The sequence below is a fragment of the Choloepus didactylus genome, chromosome 27 (assembly GCF_015220235.1).
Source record: "Choloepus didactylus isolate mChoDid1 chromosome 27, mChoDid1.pri, whole genome shotgun sequence".
In the NCBI taxonomy this organism is placed as follows: Eukaryota; Metazoa; Chordata; class Mammalia; order Pilosa; family Megalonychidae; genus Choloepus; species Choloepus didactylus.
In genome coordinates, this window is record NC_051333.1 from 12,381,260 (window position 1) to 12,389,808 (window position 8,549).

The 8,549-nt window shown below is 37.3% G+C and overlaps 1 protein-coding gene and 1 pseudogene across 5 annotated transcripts in view; one reads left to right on the top strand and one right to left on the bottom strand.

The window, feature by feature from the left end:
• ZNF227 (zinc finger protein 227) overlaps nucleotides 1–7,585 on the bottom strand; it is a 36,149-nt gene extending 28,564 nt beyond the window's left edge. For 2 of the 5 annotated variants that reach the window (XM_037819504.1, XM_037819503.1), the window contains exons 1-2: nucleotides 7,257–7,584; nucleotides 6,783–6,939 (exon numbers count right to left, since the gene is read on the bottom strand). The gene's annotated coding sequence lies outside the window, so the exon portion shown is untranslated. Of the gene's footprint in view, nucleotides 1–6,782; nucleotides 6,940–7,256 lie in introns of all 5 variants that reach the window. The other 3 variants (XM_037819502.1, XM_037819500.1, XM_037819505.1) reach the window with 3 other exon arrangements.
• LOC119521158 lies at nucleotides 3,327–4,556 on the top strand (annotated as a pseudogene).
• Nucleotides 7,586–8,549: the final 964 nt, after the last annotated feature.

Below are 8,549 nucleotides of genomic sequence, written 5' to 3' on the forward strand. Positions count from 1 at the left end.
TAACAAAGTGATATTCATGTCATGAGTCTCAGAAAGAGAGGCACAAAAAAAAAAAATAATAGTAATAATAAAATAATGGCTAAAAACTTCCCGCATTTGACAAAATACATAAACTTACAAATTTGAGAAGTTCAGCAAACCACAAAGATGTTAAACTCAAAGAAAACCACACTTAGATACATAATAATCAAACAGCTGAAAACTAAAGACAAGGAATACATCTTGAAAGCAGCTAGAGACGTACGACATGCTATTTGTAGGGCAACTACAATCGGAATGACCACTAATTTCTCATTAAAAACAAGAGAGGCAAGAAAGAAATAGCACAACATTTTCAAAGTGCTGAAAAAAGAATCACCAACCCAGAATTCTATATCCAGAGAAAATCTCCTTCAGGAATGAAGATGAAATAGACTTTCAGATAAAGAAAAACTAAGAATTTTATAGCCAAAAAACTTGCCCTAATAGAACTGATAAAAGAATTTCTTTAGATAGAAGGGAAATAATCTCAGAGTGAAACATGTACTATCAGGAATGAAAGAGGAACAAAAAAAATAGTAAATAAATGGCTAGCTATAATAGACTATTCTCTTTAATTCTTTATGTTTGATGGTTAAAAACAAAAATTATAACATTGTCTTGTGTGGATTTCAACATATGATGAGGAAATACAGACAATTACAATGTAATGGTGGAGGGTAAAGGCATCTATATGGTTCTAAAACTTTTACATTCCACTTCAAGTAGAAACACATTAATTCTAAATAGATAATGAAAAGTTTATATACTATAATCACTGGAGTGACCACTGTACAAAAAGTATACTACCAAAAAAACAAATCGCTTAAAAGTAATCAATGAACTGAATACTTTTGTGCTTCAAAGGACTTTGTCCTTCTTGACCATAAAGGGGAAGAGAAATGAAACAAAGTTTCAGTGGCTGAGGGGTTTCAAATGGAGTCAAGAGGTCATTCTAGTGGTTATTCTTATGCATTATATAGATATCCCTTTTTATTTTTTAGTGTACTGGAACAGTTAGAAGGAAATACCTGAAACTGCTGAACTGCAACCCAGCAGCCTTGATTTCTTGAAGACAATTGTATAACTATGTAGCTTACACAGTGTGACTGTGTGATTGCGAAAACTTTCTGGTTCACACTATCTTTATCCAATGTATGGAGAGATGGGTAGAAAAACGGGAACAAAAATTGAAATGAATAATGAGGGGGATGGGATATTTTGGGTGTTCTTGTTGTTTTATTATGTTTTATTATTTAAAAAAAATTTTTTTGGATTAATGAAAATGTTCAAAAATTGATTTTGGTGATGAATGCACAACTAGATGATGGTACTGTGAACAATCAATTGTACACTGTGGATGATTGTAGGGTATGTTAATACATCGCAACAAAACTGAATTTCAGAAAAAAAGACTTTGTCAAGAGGGTGAAAAAGAAGCCTACTCAATGGGAATAAATATTTGGAAACCACATATCCAATAAGAGTTTAATATCCAGGATATATAAACAGATTCTACAACTCAATGATAAAAGGACAACCCAATTAAAAAATGGGCAAAAGAGAGGAACAGATATTTTTCCAAAGAAGATATATATATGGCTTAAAAGCACATGAAAAGATGTTCTACATCACTAGCTATTAGGGAAATGCAAATCAAAAATACAAAATATCATTTCATACCTATTAGAACGGCGACTATTTAAAAAAAACAGGAAACTGCAGGTGTTGGAGAGGACGTAGAAAAACAGGAACATTTATTCACTGTTGGTGGGAATGCAGAATGCAAACTGTAAGGAAGTTTGAGGTTTTCAGGAAGCTAAGTATAGAACTCCCTCATGATCTGGCAATCCAGCTACTAGGTATAAACTAAGAAGAACTGAAAGCAGGGACATGAATGGACATTTTCATACTGATGTTCATCACAGCATTCTTCACAGTTGCCAAAACACGGAAACAACCCAGGTGTCCATCAAACAATGAACGGATAAACAAAATGTGGCATATACAGGCGATGGAATATTACGCTGAAGAAATGTAAGTCATGAAGCATGTGACTACATGGATGCACCTTGAGGACATTATGTTGAGTGAAATAAGTCAGACATGAAAGGACAATATTGTTGGACCGCAGTGAAATACATGGTGTTAATTTCTAGAATACAGCTCATTAAGAAAGATAGACTGAGGGCAGAAAATGGGGAGCTGATGCTTAATTTGTACAAAATATGGAATAAAGTTGATTGTAAATGTTTGGAAATGGATAGAGCTCATGGCAGCACATTATACTGAGTGTAATTAACACTGATGATACGTGGGTGCGATTGTGGTCAAAAGGGAAAGTTTAGAGTTGTGTATGTTACTAGAAGGAAAGCCAGAGGATAAAATATGGGACTGTATAACATAGTGAACCTCTTGATGGTTCTAGGTTATGATGGTGCTGATGATGCTAATGAATGCACAACTCTGAATTTACCAGAAGACATTGATTGTCCACTTTTAGATGGAATGTATGGTATATGAATTTATCTCAATAAAATTGCTTTTAAAAAAGTAATAAATGAATTTAGCAAGGTCTCAGGATATAAGGTCCAATACACTCTCCCACAAAAGATCAATTGTATTTCTATATACTAGCAATGAAAAATTTGAAAGTGGAACATTTTTTAAAAGCACTATTTACAATAGTTCCAAAAAGAAAATAACAAAATACTTAGATACAAATCTAACAAAACACATACAAAGAAACATGCTGAAATCTATAAAACCTTGATGAAAGAAATGAAAGATGCCTTAAATAAACGGAGAGGCTTGCCGTGCCCAAGAATTAGAAGATTCAATATAGGTAAGAGCCATTTCTCCCCAACTTGATCTACAAATTTCTCACAATTTCAATTAAAATCCCAGCCAAATATTTTGTAGATATAGACAAGCTGATTCTAAAATTTTACGGAAAGGCAAATAAATAGGATAGCTAACACAATTTTAACAAAGAATAAAGTTAGGGGACTCACACTACCTGATCTTAAGACGTACTATAAAGCAAAGTACTCAAGACAGTGTGGCATTGGCAAAGCACAGAACAATCATCAATGAAACACAATACAGATCCCAGAAATAAATCCATACAAATGTGGCCAATTGATATTTTTCAGAGGCAAAGTGGAACCATTTATTAAAACACCAAAAGAAGAGAGCCAAGGTGAGATGAGAGTTGAGTGTCTGACCTGCACACCAGGCCTCTTCTCACCCTGCTCTTATGGCCTGCCCTCCCTCTGTCCCGCTCGCTGCCCAGAACATCTTTCACCATGCCCACCTCAGCTAATCCCCACTTGAACAAGGGTATCAAGCAGGTATACATGGCTCTGCCTCAGGGTGAAAAAGTCCAAGCCACAGAAATCTGGATCAATGACACTGGAGAAGGACTGCCATGCAAAACCCACACCCTGGACAGTGAACCCAAGTGTGTGGAATTGCTGCCCAAGTGGAATTTTGATGGTTCTAGTACTTTTTCAGTCTGAAGGTCCAACAGTGACCTTATCTCAATCCTGTTGCCACATTTTGGGACCCTTTCTGCAAGGATCCCAACAAGCTAGAGTTCTGTGAAGTTTTTAAGTACAACTGAAATCCTACAGAGACCAATTTAAGGCACACCTGTAAATGGATAATGGACATGGTGAGCAACTAGCACCCCTGGTTTGGAACGGAGTAGGAATATACCCTGATTGGAACAGACGGACACCCCTTTGGCTGGCCTTCCAATGGCTTCTCTGGATCCCAAGGCCCATATTACTGTGGTGCGGGAGCAGACAAAGCCCATGGCCGAGACATTGTGCAGGCCCACTACTGGGCCTGCTTCTATGTGGGCACCAAGATTGAAGAGATGTTTGAGATATACTCTAAAACTCTAGCAAAAAAACAAAAACAAATGTTGAGGTCATGCCTGCCCAGTGGGAATTCCAGATAGGATCCCGTGAAGGAATTGACATGGGAGGTCATCTCTGTGTGGCCCATTTTGTCTTGTAACATGTATGTGAAGGCTTTGGCATGATAGCAACCTTTGATCCTAAGCCCATTCCTGGGAACCGGACTCTGGTGCAGGTTGCCATAACAACTTTAACACCACGGCCATACAAGAAGAAAATGGTCTAAAGTACACTGAGGAGTCTATCAAGAAACTAAGCAAGTGGCACCAGTACCATATTTGCACCTACAATCCCAAGGGGGATCTGGACAACCCCCAGGGCCTAACTGAATTCCATGTAACTTCCAACGTCAACAACTTCTCCGCTGGTGTAGCCAACTGTGGCACCAACGTCCACATTCCCCAACTCTTGCCCAAAGGAAGACTGCCTTTTGAAGACTGCCACCCTGTCAACTGTGACTCCTTTTTGGTGACAGAAGCCCGCATATGCACGTGTCTTCTCAAAGAGATCAGCAATGAGCCATTCCAGTACAGGACTAGATCGCCAGCCATCAAATCCCTCCCAGTTCTTCATCCCACTCCTACTTTTCCTCTCTCCCAGTTGTTCTACTAGCTATATCTCAAAGGGCAGAATATCAAGGTCTTGTTTATTCCTCATGCCAGTTAATAACTCTTGTTTTTTCAGGCCAAAGTAGAGAGGTCAAGTTGTAAATCATTTCATACCCACCCCACCCCCCTTTTATCCTGTCAAACAAGCTTTGGAAGACAGGACACAGTGCATTCATTGGTAATATAACAATCTTTAAAAAAAATAAAGGCAAATGACAATTTTGGAGGGTGGTTATAATAAAAAGTAGACCTATAACCTAACCTACAATTAAAAAGAAAAACAGGAAGGGATATCTTCAAATTTTTAAGTCCTTTTTTGTTTCTGTACTTTTCAAAATGAGAATATATGCTGATTAAATTTAGTATTTATTGAGAAAAATAATCATTTTTAAAAGTTAAAAGTAACACAAGACTGTATAAATTCCAAACGAGTTAAAGGCAAATAAAATGGAATTAACTGTAATGAAGGCAATAAAGGAGAACAAAAAGAAAGAATGCAAAGCATGGTAAATATTATAGACTGAGTAATGTACCCCAGGAAAAAAACATATTCTTAATTTTAACCCCATTCCTGTGGCTGTGAACACATTTAAATAGGACCTTTTGAAAATGTTATTTTTAGTTAAGGTATGACCAAATGAATCAGGTTGGGTCTTATTCTTATTACTGCAGGACTTATCAAGACATAGCCACTGAGAAGAGCCAGAAGCTTGAAGTCACTGGAACATGAAGGATAAAGAAGAGAACACTGCCATGTGACAGGAGAGCCAAGGAGCACAAGGATTGCTGGACAGCCATAATGCTATGGATCCCTGGAGGAAGAAAGCCTTCTAGCTTCTAAAACTGTGAGCCAATAAATTTTGGTTGTTAAATAAAATTCTATGGTAAAAATACATGCATGTTAACAAGAATATTAAACATCCCAGACTGCATTAAAAAAATTATATTCTAATTATAAGAAACACTACTAAAACATAATGACAAGACAATAACTGAAAGAAAAGGGATGGGAAAAATTTCCAAGCAAATGCCAAAAAGCAAGCTTCAGCACTGGAGGTTTGGGAGAATTTAAGAAAATTGACTCAATGTTTGGGATATGCTATAAAACTCCAGCAAAAAACAAAAATAAAAACAAAACAGGGAGGAGATAATTTGTAGCAAATGTTTAAACTAAGTGTTGGTTACATGGGATTTCACTATACTACTCTATTTCATTTGCATATGCTTGGAAATTTCCATAATCTGTAAGAAAAAAAAGAAAAGAGTATCAAACCAATTTTAAGAAACATCCATAAATATATACAGAGCAAATACTAAAGATAAATGTTAGCAGTTTTAAAAGTCAGTTTAATTTTTTCCTTATTCATTTTTATAATTTCTGAATTATCTATAACAATATTATTCATTAGAAATATACTGAGAGCCACAGTTGTAATTTAAAGTTTTCCAGTAGTGACATTTAAAAAAAAAATTTTAAAGGAGAGTGGGGGGTGGGGCAGGAGTTAATTTTCATAATATATTTTATTTTAGCCCATTTTTTCCAAAATATTATAATTGCAACATGTAATCAATGCAAAAATTATTGATGAGATATTTTACTTTTTTTTTGTAAAAAGTCTTTAAAATTCAGTGTGTATTTCACACTTACAGTGCATCTCAATTTGGACTAGCCACATTTCAAATGTTCCTGTTGTTACTTCTACAATCTGAATACTGTATAGCATATCTTATTTGAAATGAAATAAAAATAAATAAATGAGATATTCAAGAAATTACATTAAGGAACTTAATGTAGTTTTTCAAGAATTCCACAGCAAAGTCCCAAACTACCTTCCCTGGGCTGATTTCAAATGACTTCCCTTTCACCATTTGGATTACTGCTTCACAGAACTGAAAGAGAGTATATCGTAAGTATTACTAACAGGCTTTGGAAAGAGACTGCTTGGGTTCATTTCCAACTCTACCTCTTGAGAGTTCAATGACTTTGGGAAAGTAACATAAGCTCTTTCTGCCTCCTTTTCTTCATCTTTAAAACAGGGATAAGAACAACACCTACTTCAATTCATCAATATTCCTTTCTGAGTATCCCTGTAACACATTCTCACATTTATTCAACAACTATTTGAACATCTTTCTAGCAGAATTTACTAATGAGTGAAGAAAATTTGATTAATTGAAAACAAAGATCACACACACACACACACACAAATACCTTCAGTAGTATATGTACCTGGGACTCTGCTGTCGGAAGCCAGGAAGTTTCTCCTTCCTCCTCTTTCCGAACTCAGGGAAGGTGAAGAAAAGGTGGTGGTGAGTTATCTGGATTGTCTCTCTCTCCCGGATAAATTGCAGTGGACATCCCCAGGTACTCGGGTGACTCAATCCTTCTTTTAAAAAAAGAGATCAATAAAAGTTCAGAAGTGCTCGGTTTCCTGAGGAATCTAAGAGAAGGGCCATGGCATCCCTCCTAGAGCCCGGACCTTTATCTCTGTCCTCACAAGAGCTTCCTGTCAAAAGGGTACTTATGAGGGAATAATTCTATCAGTAGCAAAGCCAATCCATTACCGTGGGCCACCACTGTTCTAAGAGTTTTAAGCATAATGTCACAGTTAATTCTAATTACAACCCTATCCGGTAGTTACGATTTCTTCATCTCTACAGGTGAGGAAACGAGAGCGCAGAAATAATAACTGCTATACATTACCTGGATAGAAGTAACAGAGCTGGCAGGTATGTGAGGAAAGTGTTGAGGGAACCACAACTGCCGCGTTCCCTCCGCCTCTCAACCTCCGAAGGTGGCCGCGGCTGCTTCTTCCTAGGACAGACGTAGGTCGTGGCGAGACCCACGCTCAGGCTGAAAAGTCCTGGAAGGGTCGTGGGGCGCGGAGTTGACTCACCTCCCTGACAGAAAAGATGATGGCAGCCTCACTTTCTCCGGGTGGAAGTGCCTACGACTACACAGAGCTCCTAAACTGCACTTCGCAGGCGACAGGAAGGGAAAGAGGCGCCTCTGTTCCGCCCCACCTGCAGCCCAATTGCTTCCGGGAAGACTTCTGGCATACATTTCCCAGAATCCCAAAAAGGAGGCAGAACCTTGCCCCGCCCTCTTAAAGAGGAAGTGTTGGGGGGAAGCCTTTAAACTCTCGGAGCTCCCGGACTACAACTCCCAGAATCCTCCTCATGGAACCTGCCGTTTTGTGTGTGTGAAGTCTTTGATGCTAATAGATCTTAGCTTTTTCTCAATGACACACATAGAAAAATAACAGCAAATATGTGAAGAGTGAGTCTTAAAAGAAAAGAACGTTTGTAAAGAACAGATACCCTACCACTACCAGAAAATAGGAGGAGAAAAGATGCTAATTTGCAGTTGTATACATGCAGCAGGATCAATATAAAAGGAAAGAAACTTTTTAGACACAAAAAGAATGAAAGAACAAAAAATTGCAGAGGAAGGAAAATAAGAAACATTGGAGGCAGAACTGAAGATTTCTACTTCTGTTAACACACATAATTCAGCATAACTTGCCTACTGAGGACTAGACATACTCAGAGTGAAAAGGCAGGCTTCAGCATAGACTTCTGTGATCAACTTCTTCAAGCATTGTAATCATTCATCGGGGAGTTTCTGAATTTGAAAGATGTACAAATTATTGTTAATTGGATGTTTAAGCAATGGCCATTATCAAGACTACTGTAATTATTTGCTGAATTCTATGAAAGAATTGATGTGTGGAAGAAATAATAAGGATGGGTAGAAGAGAGAAATATCTTAAAATATCCACATATCCCCTAGGCTAAAAGTTTGTATTTCTCATTTGTTGGATATTTATTCCTTATTCTGGTATGCACAACTATCTACGGAGCACTTAGTGTGTGCCAAAATTTTTATTTCTGTCATGGTGCAATGCTCTATTCACACCTAAGTTATAGCCATCAACAACAGATTAAATATCCCCTGCTCCAGTAAAACTTCTTGTGGGTTTTGATTGGTAGACTG